Source organism: Schistocerca serialis, chromosome 9, assembly GCF_023864345.2.
Source record: "Schistocerca serialis cubense isolate TAMUIC-IGC-003099 chromosome 9, iqSchSeri2.2, whole genome shotgun sequence".
NCBI classification, from domain to species: Eukaryota; Metazoa; Arthropoda; class Insecta; order Orthoptera; family Acrididae; genus Schistocerca; species Schistocerca serialis.
The window spans coordinates 417,247,939-417,268,242 of NC_064646.1; the positions used below are offsets into that span (position 1 = coordinate 417,247,939).

General features: G+C 38.2%; 1 pseudogene; it reads right to left on the reverse strand.

Moving 5' to 3' along the window:
- Positions 1–395: 395 nt before the first annotated feature.
- Positions 396–20,304, reverse strand: part of LOC126419662 (protein HIRA-like) — a 356,219-nt pseudogene continuing 336,310 nt past the window's right edge.

Consider the following 20,304-nt stretch of genomic DNA (forward strand, 5'->3'; position numbering starts at 1 on the left):
AATGAACACAGTTGTAGTTGAATAACTTTTCAGCATTCATGAATTGTGAATATCAATTATTTTCATTCGCTACATGAGGCAGAGGAATGTATCAGCTAGAACTAGGACTTGTAACAAACACATTTTCTTAAATTAAGTTTAAAATCAAGACACTAGTACTCCCATTTATGTCAGTCTTTTTGTAATGATAAGTCATACACACAATAATCAACTATTTCAGAATTATTTTGCAGATTAATTTCACAGAAAATAAGTTAACTGAACTTCATCAAACAATTAAATAACATATGAAAACTTCACAAAAGATACAAATAACCTAAATAAATATGTGATGACTATCCATGTTTTACATGACTAACAATACTGCCTTTAAATACAGAAATAACATACTGCCTTTAAATGAATAAACAACACAGAGCAATGACAAGCATTACAATTTTTATATGAAGCTCTTTGAAAAATCTTGTTTGCATTTTCTTGTTTTATTATAAAACAATGTTTTTATTTACAGTTGAATGTTGTGAGGGTAGCAGTCTTTCAAAGTAACATATCTTTTTCTGAGAATGTTATGTGATGAATACTGATAACGTAAGATGTTGCTTATTAAAATATACTGATTTTCTTATCACTTAACAGCAGAACAAATAAGAACAGGTACAAACACACACAAAATAACAAAAAATAATTTGTTGCCTGAGGTGGGACACTAGTGTTCTACATGGCAGTGAAGTTTGCTTACTGAACACATTGCTCATGTCTCCATATGAATTATGTTTGAATATCTCTAACTTTGTGGTGACAGTAAGACAGAAAAATATTCATCACTGACACCACAATGTTGTTTAGCATCATACTCCACAGAACAGCAGTAATACTAAGTATAATTTTATTTAAAAGTACTATTTAAAAAATAAGATAAACATTTTGTCATTAGGCAAGTCACTTCACAAAATTGCACCTGTATTACACAACTTTTCACGACATTCTGTGTAATGAAAACACTTTATGGTAACCTTCTCACTGCTTTTCCATTCCATTAAATAACTGAGCAGATTGTTCTAATTGTGTGAGCTGGTCACTATATTCAACAAGAAGTCTCTGCAGTCTGAGATTCGTGCCCATCAGAGAAAGTATGTCTCTTAGCAAAACGTGCTTTGAAAACCCCTGGAACACAGAACAAAATCATGAAGATGGAATATTACTGATAACACACCCACAAGTCCAGATATTGTACTCACCATAATTGTGTTTTCCCAAGATTTGCTTTGATTTGAATGGCTGTGTGTGGGACCCAGAAGATCATTACAGATTAGCTGTAATTTGGACTCCAGACCTTTAAAGCAGAGCAAAACCATCACAGGAAATTTCTTGCAAAGTTATTTTAACAGTAAATGAAAATTAATCATATGCAAGACTCAAGAAGAACATATACAACCTTGTTGTCAAAGAAGAAAGAAATAAAGCAAGGTTGTCACACACATAAATTAGAAAGCATGATTGACCTTCTACATCTTGGAATTTTTAAGTATTCCCTCAGCAGAAAGAGAAAGAAAGATGAGGAATAAGCAAAAGAAAGATGCACATGTTTTAGAGGAGATGTAAAATCATTGAAAATATGGATTAGGACAGAAACACAACAGGACAAGTGTCAGTGTCATCTGAGATGAATCACAATTTTAGTTGGAGCGTTGGTCAAGCAAAAGGCCATATCTGTAATGATACTATCCTAAATATGGTCTAGAGGAGAAAACCTAAATATGGTTGAATGGATGGGGATTGAGCCCCATGCCTGTTAATTAAGAGTTCAATGTCATTCGATGTACCATCTCAGTCTTCAGACAAATGGAGTAAGGTAAGAACTGTTAATAATAATAAGAATATCAAGGATTAACATAAAACCTATAGGAAATTGCAAGATGATAATGGAAACAAAACAAGAAAACCAGAGAAGTGCAAGTAGGACTTGCACTTTGAGGGTTCAGTACAAGCTTAATTACGTACATAGATATTTCCTCTATAGGTTTTGATGAGTGAGTTTTTATCAGAACAGACGACATAAATGGTTATATCTTTTGATTACATCGACTCAGAAACTCAAATGTTTTACACCACCAAGGAACCATAGTCTTTAGTATCAGACATAAATTTCAATTTGATACAGCTACCCATTCCTGAAAAAAAAAGGTCTCTCTTCATAGAGAGACAGACATCAAAGTAAATCTGTAAGGGTTCTTTTTTTACTGAATGAGGCACAGAGTTCTAAAAAATATAAGAGGAAAAGTAAAAGTTCATATTGATAAGGAACACAAAATAAAGAAAGAGAAAGAAGAGTCATTAATGGCAAGATGAATATAGAAGATGGGGAGCTTGTTTCCCATCTTGAGTTCACAATGAGAAAGGGGCTCAAACAATGCAGTACTTTCTTTCTGTTTTCTCTGGCATCTATTTATATCTTTGGTCTTTTCAATCTATCTTTGTTTGTTGTCACCTCTCCCATCTTTGAACCAGTCAGAATTGGCTTCTCTTTTGCCACAAAACTGGAATCTTAATTTCTACTGTCAGTCCCTCTGTATGTTTTGAGAGATGCTGTTTATTGCAGTAGAAGTGGCTTTCTTGAGAAGCAATGCAGTGGGGAAAGGACATATTGATCTGAAGAGGTTTCTTTCAGAGAGCCAGATCACAATTCAATATCTTGTCCATTTGGTTCACAGACAAATCTCCTATAGTTTATTCTTAAGCTCAATACTCCCACAAGTATAATGAGCAGTAGGACAAAAACAGTTTCCCAGTTACACAGTTCTGATGTAACAAGTCACATGTCTAAAGACTCTTATGTTTTTAATAAAAAATTCTTAATTAGTATGTCCCATGTGAATGAACTTTGTTTAGCAACTGTGACTTTTTTAACTACACCACCTCTTTTTATCATAAATTCTTCACGACTTTATCAGTTATTTTGGTTTCCATTTATCCTTACCAGTGTTTCTACAAGAGCTTTCCCTATTTAGTGAATGTTGGTGTGAGATTGAGCCCATTAATCTTAATTAGAAAGGAACCTCATTGTGAACACTGCTTCTAGGCTCAGTGTGAGTTTTTGGAAATTTATACACCACTGAAAGTCGTCTTTATCAACTGCTGAGTAACTGGAAGCTGCTGAAAGTTGGTGTATTGGAAGATTGCCCAGAGAAACATACTTGAAGTTCCAGAAGAACTTTCATTACTGTTCACTCCTGTATATACCACTTCTCCAAAAATGACTGGCCTGTAAACCATCTGTTCATTTGTCTGTGACATCAGGATCCCTTCCAAAAAAAAAAAATTAAATTGTGTCTGAAATTGATACTGAATCTGGGCCACTACAAAATTCTTCTCCCATGCCATGTTATGGCAGATGCAGAAGAGGAGAGTTTGACTGAACATAGGACAGTTATCAACAGTTGGAAAATATCACACATAACACTTATTAGAGAGCAGAGCTGACACACGAAATTAACATTCTGCATTATTCACCTCTACAGTGATGAACCAAAATATTATGCCCACTTGCTACTGCTAGACTGAATGCAACCTGGTGACACTGAGGCATTTGAGATAAGGGAATTATATAGACAGAGTAGATATGAAAGTGGAATAATTGTAGTGATTATATGGCTGCAAATGAGGAAATCATCTGGCATAATGGACTCTGTCCCAGTGCCTGGAAATGAGCATCTCAGAATCTGCAAAGCTAGTCAACTGTTCACATGCTACTGTTGTACTCATCTATGGAAAATCATTTTAAAGATGGTGGAATCCCAAGTAGGTGACATGGTATTGGACATTCAAGCCCATCACAGCATGTGAAGGTCAGGTGCTAGTCCACTACAACATACAGAATATGCTATGATCTGTGGCAGATCTAACCACAAAGCACAATGCTTGTGCAGGCACAAGAGTTTAGGATCCCACCGTTCAACACATATTGCTGAGCATGGAACTCGACAACAGATAACCCCTACGTGTTTTCATGTTGATTCAAAACTATTGTCAACTATGACTGCAGCAGGCACGAGAGTATCTGGATTGGACCATGGATTAATAGAAACTTATTGCTTGGATTGATGTACAGACATGCAGTCATCCAGGCAAACAGCAGCTCAAAACACACACCATGACACAGATGTTGGGAGCAGTATCAAGCTACAGAGAAAATTCACAGGGACTTCCTTGGGATCTGAGATAATGATTGAAGACAACATGACAGCTGTGGACTACAATAAAATTATTACAGAACACCAGCACCCCCTCACGCTTGATGTCTTTCCCTACATCAATGGCATCTTTCTGTTCAAGAATGTGTGTAGCAGGTGGGTACTGATAAACCTGACAACCAATGCAAAATAAATTGCTTCAGAGCAGCAGTGACATTTCTGCAGCAGAACCATGATGACTGTGACGAGTTCCTCGACAGGATCATAATAGGTGATGAGATGTGGGTTTGAAAAGTCATTTTGAAAGTCATATCAAAGTTGTTGAGTGCATCCACGTTCCTAATGGAAGATAACCCGAGATTTGGGTTGTTGACTTTACTCTGGAATCAAGGCAACATTACCGGTTTCACGATGGGATCAGTCAAGTTCACAGTGGGATCAGTTAACTCACACATGTACTTGGGTGTAACAATTTGTGAGGATATGAAATGATACGTGGTAGAGTGTCAGGAAGCTGATGAAAGAACTGAATTCACAGATGCAAACTGGCATGAGAAATCCTACTTGGAATGTTTCTAGAAGCAAATATAAGTGATGAATCCTGGAATATCTTACAACCCAAACATAGTGCTCCCACAGGGATCACGAAGGCAAGATTAGACAAGTGGTGTGTAAGCAATCATTCTGCCCTTACTCTATACATGAATGGAACAGGAAAAAGCACTGATAACTGGTACAATGGAACACACCCTCTGCCACCACTTCACAGTGGTTTGTAGAATAGAGAAGTAGGTGTCCCGTCAAGACGAAGTTCAAGGAGACATTGTTGGTGGGGAAAGTGGGTGCTTGGTGTTCTGGGACAGGAGGGGCATTCTGCCCATTAACTGCCTGCCCAGCAATGGAACGGCAAATGCCTTGCCGCCTGTTACTGTCACTATGAAACATTGTGGAAATTGTGATGAGACATTCCAAACAAGAATGCTCAACGCAGGTGTGTTAACCCATGAAAATGCTCACCCACATAAGGACTGCTGCACAACAACTGTTGTGAAGGAGCTTGGCAGGAACTATTTTATCTTCCACCATACAGTTCTTGCTCTCAGCAATTTCTATCTTTCCTTCACATTCAAGAAATTCCTGTCCTCCAGTCAGCATTTCCACCAAAATGAAGAGCTGGAAATGCCAGTTACATGCGCTGGTTTCATTCCCAGCCTCCTCCAACACAGTAATACGACAGTTGGTCTCACAATATGAAAGATGTCTAAATGATAACAAACAATAGCTCAAACTTTCCTGTATTTGTTACCAATAAAGTTTTCAATATAACTATGTTTCCTCTTTAAAACAAATAGAAAAAAGTTGTGATGACAAGCAAAACTGCTACTGTATAGCATTAGAAAGGTGAAGCAACATGCAATAAACAAGTGGTCACAATGTTTTGGCCCTTCAGTGTACTGTATCAAAATTCAAGCAGGAGGAACTATACAGAACAAAATAATCTTTTCCATGGCATCAGCATGGATGCAAAAAATTCTGATCACATGAACCAATTTAATGTTCTTGATAGTCAGTCTTCAAAGTACCATGGACAAGGGCAACAGGATGTACTCTGTGTTGCAGGACTCCCATAAACCTGTTAACCCTTTGATCACTGTGGGCGAGTTAACTCATCATTCCCCATGCTCCTCATATGCTAAGGCCCTGTTTAAATGCAGCCTCCGGGTTTTCCTTAAGCACTACTGATGTGTCTATGCATCCCACTCCATCCATTCTCTAACTCCTGTGAACAAGTTACTTTCTTATCTTCATGACCAAAAAAGTTTTCACCCACATATCACACAATGTATGGTTCATGCTGTCATTTTCTAAAATCCTCATTTTGATATCTTGAACCATTAATGAAATATAACAACTGCTATGAGTACTTTATTCCCAATGTGCAGGAATGGAACTGAACATTCTGTGCATGAACATCCACTGGATATAAAAACCAATGCTTTGACAATGAAGCGAAATATTCTTGTGCTTTCAGTTTTCAAAAGCATTTTGATATTTTATCTACATTTCGTACATACCAATATACGAGCTAAAATCAGCAATATGCAAAGGCTATGCAATGCAAACTCTTTAAAATTTCATGTAATGCTTTACTTTATTTGATGCAGCACAGTAGTTATGACAAATAACAAAAAGAAATTCAGTCCTTTATCAAGTGAAGACATCAGATGGTAAGATATGCAAAAATCAAATTTTTTCACCACATAGTTTTCTTAAAACTGTACGATAAGTATTTCATAATGCCTGGAACACCACCTGTTAGCACAGGTACTAGCATTAGGTGAGCAGTAACACTGACAACAAAGCCATGCTCAGCACAGAATGCAGAGAGCACATCTCTAGCAGTCAAAGTGTTAATCAGTATCACACCTGGTTTGTAAGTGGCTTCAAAACATGCACAGAGAGTGGGGGAATTATTATGGCCAATATTGTGCATTAAAATTTAGTAGCCAGTTATACTAAATATTTAGTTATATCTTTAGAAAACATAAGGCTAGTATAAAAACCAGAAGTTAATTCCTAACAGATATACACTCCTGCAAATTTACTAAACATAAAAAGTACATGATTAATGAGTCACAATTAGAGTCAGTCATATCACACAAACACCTGAGAGCAACAGTTCCTGGATCCATGAAGTGGATGACCAGATTGACTCATATGCAACTGAAACAAATAATAGGTTTTGATTCACCGAAAGGATACCAGGAAACGTGTTCACCAGCAGAATGCATTGTTTACCACTCTTTTCCCTCACAGTAGCACATTGCGCATGTGTGTGGTATTCATACCAAGTTTCACAAACCAGGACCATCAAAATTTTTAATGCAGTTTTCAAGAAAGACGGTGTTATTAAGCCTTTACATGAGTTCTAAGATAAGTAAATAAGACCACATTAAACTCAGATTTATTAAAGACATATTTAGCCTAACACTGTGAAATGAGTAGTTAATATTTTGAATTGAATACAGTTTTATTCACTAACTGTTTAGCTTCTTACCACCAAATCCCAAACTGTTTAAAAATTCCCATGTATAAAATGTTCCAAATGTCTGATTATTTTACATAGAAGTTAATGTGTTGAATATTTTATATTAAGCATTTAAGTGAGAAAAAGCTTGGAAAAGGTCTGATATTATGCTTAAAGTTTGTTGGAAGTCTATTAGTATTCTCACTATGAAACACTGGATGAATGCAGCCTGGGTAATCTGAGATCTGTTTTAAGCAAAAACTAGTTTTTCACACATCTCATTGTTTATGACATTATATCGCCTGAACTCTGTGTCAACAATGATATAATTTTGCAGGTACATTCAAAGGCATATGTGGATACTATCTACAAACTGTGTTGTGAATAGTTAATAACATAGAAATAAGAAGTTAAAAAATCATATATGATGGTGAAATTTTACTGCATGAACAGTGAAAATGTAGTGACCAATAAACTTTTTTCCTTTCTTCACTCTGTGGATGGTATCAGCGAAAAAATGTTTCATTAATGTTTGAAATTGTGTGTAAAGTTCACTGGAAATTGCCAAGTGCCCTCATTCTGAAGTACTGGAAGAATAAAGTCCAGATATTTATGTGCCACCAGTTACACACACACACACACACACACACACACACACACACATACTCTCTCTCTCTCTCTCTCTCTCTCTCTCTCTCTCTCTCTCTCTCTCTCTCTCACACACACACACACACACACACACACACACACACACACACACAGAGTTTCCAACTGCAGTACTTGTCTTACTGTTTTAAACTATTAACATAAGAATAAACCTCATAATGAGTAAATTATGACAGCATACTACATTTTTAAATTCGGTCAATAATTAGACAAAATGTCAAAAATCAAACTTTCATTCCCACTGGAAGCTGTCAAAAGGCAAACTGCAACTGGTACTAGGTTCAAGGATAGTTGCTTAGTAATACCGATTGTCTTTCTGAAAAGGTGGTGCACTGAGGTAACATTGTCACCTCACAGGATTATAGCATTGGAATAGCTCAGGTGATGGAGAGCAGCTGATATGAAACTGTGACATACATATTTCTGTAATTCTATGCATTTTCCCAGATCATGATTCCATGTGGATTGTTGACAGCTGGTTGTGTCAGACAGTCCAACCATTATGTTAGAACACTGTTCACTTCACTTCATGGACTGGTACATGAGGATGTGTCACATTTTTAATCAAATACAGATTTATTTTCAACTGTGCAATCTTAAAAATAGGAAAAGCAGCTACTTATCAAGAGAATGGGATATATAATTTGGTGTAGCCCATTGTTAAAGAAATATACAAATTGGTGACATTTTCTATATTTGGCATTTTAATTATCTTTACATACTTACTGCTGTAAGGGAAGACATAATCTTACACATACTATGTGCCAACACAATGGAAGTGTAGTTTTTGATTAATTCATATTCAACAGCCTATTTAATATCTATTGTAGGACTCAGTTTTACAATCCTGTCCTATTACCCTCAAATACAGGAATGGTCTCTTTCATGTTTAGAAAGCAATGTTACAGTGGCAAGAAAATGTTTATCACTTACTTATTCTTGCTGCTGAACTGAAGTCCAGTTTCATAACTTACAACTGTGTGATTATGATATAGCATACATTCATATTACATGGTATATATTGTAGTTATTTCTTGAGAATCACGAACTAATGAAAGACTGTCAAGCTAAAGGCTTAATCTAGGCCCAGCTGAAAATAAATGAGAGGTTTTGAACTGTTAGTGTCCACATATGCACACCTATACCAACTATAAAAAGGACTACCATTTGCAAGGTTATCTGCTGTGACATTAAGCATGGATCATTAGAAGAGTGATTTCTATTATGATGGCTAAGTGTGGGTCACTGTCTTATTAATGCCATAATACAATTATCATTCACAGTCAAACTTTGACAGCAAGTTTATATGAGTATCTGTACACTAACCACCATATTCCGCACAGAAACAGACTCTAAGGGAAGAGAATCCAAGATTGTTCCACCATAACAAAACTGCATATTAAATACAGTGTACGGATTAATATCAATGTGGAAAGGATGGACTTTTACCCAGGTCATAGAGGAGACATTAAGTCATAGACATGTACAACGAATGAGTATACTGGAAATATTCAGCTTTTGGACAAGGTCCTTCATCAGAAGTAGAAAAGTCTCACACATTCATACAACCGCAATTCACGCACAAGTGGCCACTGTCATCTCCTGATGCTAGATGCAGTCAGCCCTAGCACCTGGAGATTACAATGGCCTTGTACATGTCAGTTGTGAATGTGTGTGTGTGTGTGTGTGTGTGTGTGTGTGTGTGTGTGTGTGTGTGTGTGTGTGTGCGCGGGCGCGCGCTTGTTTTCACTGTGCCTGTTTGCGACTAATGCGTCCAATACGTGGAGTAGCAATCTATCCTTTCCATATTGTTGCTATTTTAACCTGGTCTTTCAAAATGCAGTATCTGGCAACATTAACTTTTGATTCTTGGTATTTCTGCATTGATATAACCACAGACAACATATGTCACCCAAGAGAGGAGGGCTATTTAAAACTGGGGACCTGGACATAAAGAGGGAAGGGGGCCACTTTATTCTTTTTGCTTTAAAGGATAATATTTGATTATTATGTGCTGACATACAAAAAGAATACAAGTGTTTTTCTTTTCCTTGTGAACACTGTTGGAAGCTGATTGTTGGTACACAATATTGAGTGTCAATTATTTAAAATTCATTTTCTCTGAATTTATTACAGAAGTAGGAATCACTCATGTGGTATTTTGTCGATCACGTCACAAACTTTTTAAAAACATTGGTAAACTTAGATTATTTTTTCAATGGGAGACATTTTTCAATAAATGTATACACTACTGATCATCTTGTGATTCCCCCCACCACATTTCAACAACTGTTTTCTTCTCCCTTTTTCTCAGTATTTATCCCACATGTATAGGGTCTGCATGTTCACTATATTTCCTTCCACTATTTCACTCTGTTGCTGACATCTTCAAGTGGATAGTGTTAGATAAGAATGGTGGAGGATGGATTAACTATTGAGCCAAGATTATTTCTGATGGGAACATTACCAAGAGAAATCATGTGTATTTTCAATCACTTAGAAAAGGACAATGAACTGTAATGTTCAGTGTATAAATGTATTAGTACAATCTCAGAATGATTACTACGGCTAATATGAGAAAAGGGTGGCAGAGAGGGGAGGGGGGGGGGGGAATAAACACGGTAAAAGCTGGTTGTGAGGGGGGAAGGTTATAAAGAGAGAAATGGATAGCAGTAGTGGTGCAAGGTAATATATATTTTATAAATTGTAATTGCAATTAAAAATATTGCATACAACATTACTTGTGAAAAATAATTACATTGTAACTGTGTTGTGGACAGTTACTATGGTATACAGTCCATAAAACTTGTTCTGGCATAGCCACAATTGCCGGAACAAAGATGAAGAACGCAAACAAGAGAAGGCAGTGAAACGACGTCAACCAATGGTGCACTGATCAGAACACACTATGACAGGAGCGACCTTTACAAGAAGAGAATATAAGCGCTGCTCCTGCCAGCCTTGGTCGCTCAGTATCGGCTCAGTATTCGGACAGTACTAGCACGACCTAGCAGAGAGTGCTACAATAGCAGTGACATGTGATCCATATCAATTGCTTGCAAGAACACTGTATATAGCAAAGGACACTTATTTTGCATGTTGCCCATCGCTTGCAACCACTTATAAACACACGTTGAGTATTGTCACTCTTCTCGTTTGTAAGAAAACTATTAATGTGATTTTACATGAATTGTTGCATAGCATTCCGAGAACACAGCATCCTTTAGGCATCCTATACGAGACAAGTGGGCAAGACCTCACATTTGGCGACGAGTATCTGCCAAACCCAGCGCCTGACGGCCACAGCATTTTTGTTTATATTGTGCTGGTGCCTTAATTCTCTATTTGTCTTTACTTTGCAGGGGCAATTATTTGCTTTAACAGTTTCTTGTCGTTTTTGCTTATCAGTGTTTACAGGTGGTCGGTGCAGAAATTTTCTTTACTTTCTTTGTTTACTTGCCTTGCCTATTTGTTGCATTTGTGTCGAACAACATGCCCACCCCACCTGTCCCGCCCCCTGCTCAGGTGCCGCAGTTGCAAGCATTAGATGCTACAAAGCTAATGCAGGTGTTTCAGTTCCACACTCAACAAATCTCCACATTACTCAACATGTTGTAGCAGCTACTGGCCAAAGCTGTGCGCCCGCTGGATCAAGCACCACCTACTACAGTTGCTACACTAACTTTTTGACAGTTTTGTGACAAGAAGAGGAATGGCTAGAGTGGTTGTGGTTTGAAGCCCACATCATTGCCCACAATGTACCACGTATGGTGAAACTTCCATATTTATTATCAACAGTAGAAAGTACAGTGTTCAGACTTATCCAGAAGTTGTATCCTCAACACCACTCCAAGTGAACTTAATTATGACCAAGCAATCGCTTCTCTAACTAACTATTATGACCAACAAGTGAAAGTGGTAGCAGCTAGATATCAATTCTTTAATTTCAAAAATGGCCAGATCAAACTTATCGGCAACCGGTAACGGATTTGCAAGGTACGACAAGGAAATGCAAATTCAAATGTGCTTGCGGTGCTTTACATTCAGATGTTATGTTGCGTGATGCGATCGTGTATAAAGTACCTGATGTCAAACTCAGAGAACAGATTTTGAAACAGTCTGATCCATCATTTCAGCAGGTAGTGCAAATACTAGATCAGTACGATTCTGGTGCCTTCTTGACTCATTAATTTGAGCAGCCAGCTATCTGTCGGGTTGAGTCCCTTGCTTGCGATCACCTCATTCTGCACTGACGGCGTGCACTAGCCGCTCTGAGTAAACAACGTTCCACACTGTGTAAGCGGTTCACTAAACAGGCGAACAGAATTAAGTCTTGCCCTCGGTGTTATTCACAGCACAAACGCCAAGACTGCCCCTCCCGACAGGCTCTGTGTTACGCTTGTGGTAGAAAAGGACATGTGCAATCCATATGTTTGTGACAGAACAAAAATAAGAATCTGCCCCACTCACAAAAATCTAGACACAAGGCCCATGTCATAAAAGCAGTACATTCCAAGTCTGCAACTAGCAAGCTGCACCAGTTTCATCAGTGATACATCAGTCAAACAAACTTTTTGTTCATTTACTTATTTGTGGGAAACTTGTGAAATTTCAATTGGAGGTGGGTGCCTATGTCACACTGCTAAATCGTCACATATATGAAGTGTTAGGCTCCCCTTGCCTCTCTAAAACTAGCACGCAACTGATGGCTTATAATGAAAAAGACATACCTCTTCTCAGAACATGTACTTTGCCTACCATTTATCACTCACATACACGAACAGTGACTTTTACAGTGTTGCAATCACGCGATTTTGAGAACATATTTGGTCTTGATTCTTATCATTTGTTTGGCTTTAACATTCAAGACAATGTGTTGTCAGCATCTGCATTCAATGCAGAAGACTGCGTAGTTACCTTGTTAAATGGATTCCCGGAACTCTTTTCTGAAGTTTTAGGCAAAGCTAACAACTTTGTTGCACATATGGCACTTAAAGACAATGCTCAGCCAAAATTTTGCAGGGCCAGAACTGTTCCCATTGCACTACAGGACAAATTCGCTGGTGAACTTAAAGAAGTGCAACATAATCTAGTTATTGCACCCATATCAGCTAGTCAACAGACAAGTCCACTGGTCTTGCTCCCCAAACCTCCAGGTCGCATTCGCTGACTTAATGTCTACAGTCAACTCACAAACTGTTATTGATACTTATCTACTGTCACAGCCAGAGAATTTCAAGGACAGATTAGTTGATGGACACTATTTTTCAAAAACTGGTTTGCCCCATGCATATCTCCAAATACTGCTCGATGAAGAATCTCAAAAAGTGTGTGTAGTAAATACCCATTTGGGTTTATTTAAATATTTGTGTTTGCCTTTTCCAACAGTATTTGGAACAGATGACTGCAAAAATGCCAAACTATTCAAACTATTTGGATGATATTATCATAGCAGGTCATACACCTGAAGAACATATTGCAAATTTATGTGGTTTGTTGTGTGTGTTATCTGAGTCAGGACTAAAGTGTAGACTGGACAAGTGTGACTTTTTTAAACCTAAATTGCAGTATCTTGGTCATGTCAAACAGTCAAGGTGTACATCCACTTCAGTCGCATTTGTTAGCCATATGAGACTTGCCAGTTCCTCGCAATATCACAGAATTGCAGTCAGTTTTAGGGAAAATGAACTATTATATTTGGTTCATACCAAATACTGCACAAATCGCAGCTCCACTGCATCACTTGCATCGCAATAATGTCCCCTTTGTGACTCTTCAAGCTTTCCCGGCAGATATGTTGTAAACAGTCTTTGCAGGTTTAATGCTGGATCATGTTGTGCAAAAGCCACAATATTTGCTCAGAGCAACTGTCCGACATCTTCAGCTGGTTCAACCTTGCTTGTGGCTAGGCACGACTGATGGTATCCGCACATCGATGTCCCATTTCTAGAACATGCCCACAAAGAATGCGCAGGCCTGGAAATCGTGCATGTGCAATGGTTTGCAGGTAGATAGTGCCATACTCAAACATCCACTGCCGAAAATCAAAGAGCGACTCTCCTGTGCGTGCGCTGTATGCTGCGTTTACTAACAGTACAGACAGACATTACTCATCAAAGACCGTACTAGAACAATGTTATGACGGGTCTGTTATCGAAAAATATTGATTTTTGCATTGTGATTTAATAGCAGCTAATCCAGGGTTCCAGGCTGTGCTCAGTTGAAATCCCACATCCCTGTTGATGAGATTAGCAGCATTACAGATATGTATTGCTTCCTTTGTGATGCAATCCCAAAATGATGCCGGAGATAAAACTTCCATCTTTTCATAAATCATGCGATGTCCTGTATTCAGACAGTATTCCGCAATTGTCAACTGCTATTAAACCACAACACTAAAATCAAGATTTTTTTGATAACAGACCCGTTATAACATTGGTCTAGTATGGTCTTTGATGAATAATGTCTGGCCATACTGTTAGTAAATGCAGCATACCGTGCGCACGCAGGCGAACCCTCTGCGATTTCCACGTTTTAGTATGGCAACATCCATCCACAAATCACTGTGCATGTGCAATTTCCACACGTACACATTCTTCACACTCGTGTCATGAAACGGGGCCTCAATGTGCAGATACTGTCAGTCGTACTCTAACATTCTGATGGCTTAAAATGTGAGTGTGGGTTATACTGATTTTTTTCTCCAAACCACATTTCACTTCTTCACGAGGTGACTTGGAATTTTGCATCCCTCTTCTTTAAGAGATAGTTGGCTGCTGGAAAATCTCTTGACTTCCTCTCCATCAAATAGCGATAGGTACAGGAACTTTTAGGCCTCTTACTACTAATAGAATGAGTATACATACAAACTTTCCTTTTCGTCAGTTAATGACGTATTTGACTTTCATGCACAATATAATTTACACTTTCAACATACATATGTAACTTCCTGTAAGTACCTCGTACCGTCGCACATTGGAAACAAAATGAGTTACAGTTAAAAGAAAGTTGGATCGACTACTATGACTTTCTCAAAATGAATTGGAAAATATGTCTTGCATCTACCAAGACTGAGCCAAAAGTCTAAAAGAGTACTTTTTCAACTGTTCTTGTTTACATAACAATAGTCAATGACACAATAAGCAGAGTGGCATAAAAACTCCATGATCCTTCCTTACACATGCACTAAAACCTCTATGGATTGCCTGACAGGTACTTGTCGGTGCAGTTCGACCGCCGCGTCTACTTTCTTCTCGTGACTGATTTTAAACCTGTACACACAAACATGTGATGCGCAGTAGGCAGGATTCTACCATCCCACACTCATATCTAGAATATTGTGTGCTCAAGACGGTAGAAGGCTGAGTGGTTCTAGAATTTACTCAGAAATTCTCAAATCACTACAGTACCTAGCCACCAGCAAGGTTGAATCACCTGAAGATGTAGGACAGCTGCTCTGAGGAAGTATTGTGGAATTTGCACAACGTGAACTGGTGGCAAACCCATGAAGACTATTTACAATGTCGCCTTTGTTTGGACAAATGACGTGAAGCAGCTTTGCAAATACTAAAAGATGCATTGCTCAGTGATCAATGCTTAGTTCATTTAGATCACGACAAACCACCAGTTGTATTGCAAGTTGATGCTTCCTCTTACGAAATCGGTGCAGTGCTTTCACACAGAATTGGTAATAAAGAGAGGCCTATTGCTTTCACATCAAAAGCATTGCCTAAAGCTCAGTGTAACTACTCACAAATTGAAAAAGAGGCTTTGGGTATTGTGTATGGTGTCACCAAATTTCACCACTATTTGTATGGCAGAAAATTTTACTTGGTAATGGATTACAAGCATTTGCCGTCCTTGTTTCATCTGATAAAACTGCTTCCTGTACAAACTGCCCAAAAATTGCAAAGATGAGTTTTGTTGTTGTCGTCTCAATACCAGTACTAGATTATGTATCATCTGACAGCTCAACATGGTAATGCAGGTGTGCTTTCATGTATTCCAATTGGCCCTGGCACAGACTTTGATGCTTCTGCTGCATTTGTTGTCACATCGATGCTCAAGACTCCGAATAGCTTCAATCTTTTCTGCTGAACTATAAGAAAATTGCACAGGCCACGGACGCTGATCCAGATTTTGCTCAACTACATTTGCACATATTGTCCTCTTTCCTTGCATTACATAAAGAACTCTGTGGTGCGCTGATACTTTACACATCAGCATAGCCTCGCTGAAAAGAAAGGTGTGATTCTTGTACAAAATAACAGTGGTCAGTCACATGTATTGATCCCCAAAGCTTTGCAAAAAGAAGTGTTGCAGTTACTTCACACCAAGGACACTGGGGGATTGTTCGTACGAAACAGTTAGCATGTTGACACTGTATTTGGCTGGGTATGGACAGCCAAATCAAACAGATGATGTCACAGTGTCACCCATGTGCGGAAAATCAGTCCAATCCACCATAAAAATTCTCTGCTTAGCCTAAGTTGTAATCGCCATGGCTATATGTGCACACACACTTTGCAGGACTTTTTTGGAACAATCGTTGGTTGAGTGTGTTTGACTTGTCTAGCAAGTTCCCTTTTGCTGTTCCAGTGAAATCGACAACGGCAGGTTGCACAATTCAGGTGTTTTCAATTATCTTTTGCCTCGAAGGTTTATCTGAAGTAATAGTGTCAAGACAACGGCCCTCAGTTCATTTCAAATGAATTTCAAACATTCTGTGAGCACAATGGCATACAGCATCTAACTAGTGCACTGATCCATCCACAGTTGAATGGAAAAGTGGAACATTTTGTCAGAACATTGAAGCAGCAGATGGCCAAACTTTGCTCTGCACACACCAGGGATGCAGCTCTTTCTCACCTCATATCGTTCGCACCCACAAGATGGACCATCGATGGCGGAATTACTTCACGGCCACTGCCATCAGACACTGCTCCACCCTCTTCAGCATCCAGCGCCGAAGGAAGGCCACAAGTATCACTTCGTGTCACATGATATTATCTTTTACAGGGTTTTTAGTGGCAGTCTAACAGTTTGGACGACTTAAAGCATTGAAGTATGTATGCAAACTTCCACATCTTTAACGAGATGACTTACTTGAGATGTTCGGCCAACCTTCCTTGCTGATTAGCCTGCCACTGCAAACTCTCTCTCTCTTCTTCTCCGAAATATGTTGCAAGTTACAGGAATTTCTGAAGACTTTTGCCACTTATAAAAATAAGTAGATGTACAAAGTTTCATTTGATTCAACCAACACTGTATATTTGAACTTCAGACATTTTACAACATCCCACTCTTCACATAAATAAATACTGGTTAGTAAGTCTCTCACATGTCCAAATGTCAGAAACAAAGTTAATTTACATATAAGAGAAGGGTGGCTTAATAACCATGTCCATTCTCAGATGGTTCAAATGACTCTGAGCACTATGGGACTTAACTGCTGAGAACTTAGAACTACTTAAACCTAACTAACCTAAGGACATCACACACATCCATGCCCGAGACAGGATTCGAACCTGCGACTGTAGTGGTCATGCGTTTCCAGACTGTAGTGCCTAGAACCGCTCGGCCACTCCGGCCGGCTCCATCCTCAACATGAATCTTAATACACGTCTTCCCCTCACCAAGGCTAAGACTAAAGTTTTAATGGTTCTTTTTCAACTATTCACATTACTATAACAATGGTCAAAACAGAATTAGAACAGGGTAGCATAAACACTCCATGGTTCTTCTGTCCATTTTCACTAAACTTCCATGGATTGACTGACAAGTACTTGTCGGTGCAGTTTAGCTGCCACGTCTACAATCTGCTCATGATTCATTTCCAACCTGCACACACAAACATGTGACACGCAGTGGGTAGGATTCCACTTTCTTGCAGTCATATCTAAAATATCATGTGTTTGAGACGGTAGAAGGCCGAGTGGTTCTAGAATTTATGTGATAATTCTCGAATCCCTACATATCCCCCACCCCTGATTGAACACGATTTTTTTATACACAATCATTACGTACATAATATCACACATAATAACATTTACATTTTAGCAGTATACATTTCTCACATAGGTTTATGTATACATCTTCCACTTCAATAACAACCCTTTGTTTTCTCCAGAGCAATATGAGTGTCTCTTTATTCTATTCTCACTTTATTTTGATATCAAGACCTGAGTATTCATTTGTGATTTAGTAAGCTTGACTAGTATTTAGGAATTGTGAGGACTCTTTCCTTATTTCCAGTCGTAAACTTCAGGTGTTCATGTAATGTTGAGTAATCTATTTTCTGTTCTCATTCTTTGTACTACCTTTTTATTAGTACATACTAGTTTTATTATTTTTTGCAGTTTGGAGGAACTCTGAGAAAAAGGAATGTGTTATTTTTGACATTTACTTAAGTGAAACACAATAATGCTAATTTTGTATAGAATTCATGCTTTCCAGAATAACCGCTATAAAATGTGTGACTTCTGTCACGATACTGTCCCCTTCTGCTAGGATCAGTACCTATACCTTACTTGAGGGTTGACCTTATGAGTGCTCCTCCACTCTTTCCATTCTGGTAGGTATGTACCTTTATAAAACATTGCTGTTTTATAGGCCACAGGTCATCCTATCTCCATGTAGGTACGCCTGCCCTTTATACTCAGTAAATGCTGGGTACACCCCCCTTATCCTTTCTGAATAGGCCTCAAGGTTCATTACCCCAGTGCACACTTCTATGTATAACCTAATTAAGTATTTTCTGGTTAAGATATAAATCTATCTCAGACTTCACATTCACTTCTTAATACATAATCTATTTCCTAGTGTTCTCCTCTACTTCTCAAATTATATGCTCTCCATAGATAATATGTCTACATACACTATTTAAGTTCCACTATACTACAATCCACTGATTTTTCTTAAATGACTTATAACGATTAATTCCACTCTAACTTACGTTCTCTTTCTTTGCTCATGCCTCTTTCTTGTCCATCCCCTGCTCACTACTGCTTTATAGTTATTCCACTAACTCACATGCTTTTGTCTCTCTTTGCGCATGAGTTGATGGCCGCTATACTTTCTTTATATACACCTCTTCATGTATACACAACGAGGTAGAACTGTCATAGTTTATATATATATGTGCATATGTTCCTATGTACACACATTCTTTCACCTACAACACCTGGCAGTTCTCACATCGCAACAGGTTTTTAGTCTGTAATTTCAATGTTTGTGTATAAGGTTATTCTTGTGTGTAAGTGGATGTGTGTTCATGTAGTGTGATTCTTTGGTGTTCTTATCTAAAGATAAGATGTAGGTTATAAGAAACCATGGAAACCAGGAAGGACTTCTTCAGTGATAGAAGTTAGTGAATATGGAAAGAGGGAAAAAAATAGATAGTTCCTCAATTGAGAAGTAATAAAGGAAAAAAATAGATGTGGTTGCCAAGATTGAAGAAGAGAAAAAAAGATAGCCCCAAGGACGGGAAACCCTTCCCACCCTCCTTCGCCAGGATCCCTACCTCCTGCCTCACAGGTACTTGAGTGAGACACCAGAGGTGGTTTGCTGTCAAATCGTCTCCTACCGAACGGACATCCCCAACTTCACCCTTGAGGTCCCCAAAGGAAATCTTAGCAATCCTACGGAAACAGCAAGTGATGAAGAATCAGGCACACTTGTTTGTGAGGGTTGTTTGAAAGTGTGATGTATGTTTTGTGTTAGCCATGATTTGTGTGTTCTTGTAAACAATGGTTTTATCTATGTTAACCACCCCTTTCAAAATTGATACAAACACTTCCATTTACATCACCTTTCATAAAAGATATAAAATATTCTAAATAAAATAGGAAATTTATACACTATTATATAGTTTGTTACATGATATTATATTTTCCACACATATAATACTTCATTCATTTTATTTTTACGGCGATACTGCTTTCCTCCTTATTCTGTGATTCGCCTGGATCATTTTCTACTTGATTGTCATATCCAGTTTTCTAAGCACTAAAATTATAGGATAGATTTTAGGAATAGATGACAGAATAGTGTAAAATTTTAAAGGAATTTGGTGCAGGAAAACTATTTTGGAAGAAACACCGAAAACAGCTTGGGATCTGACGGTTGTCACTCCACCCATTACCACAGAATGTTAATGTCCCTGGGGAACGTATACATTGTACTTCCCCTTCTCTAATCCAATTGCCGGATCTACTAAAAATAATGTCTTGGGATGTTTTATCGTTAGTACTCGATATGGTCCTTCATATCTCTGGAAAAATTTATGAGTCTCTTTCTTTAGCGTCGAGCTTTGAAGATGTCATCAACTTCGTATTGACGTTCCACAGCCTTTTCACTCTGTTTGCTTACAATTTGTTGTGCTTTTTCAACTAATTTCTTAGAAACTATTTTCTGATTCAC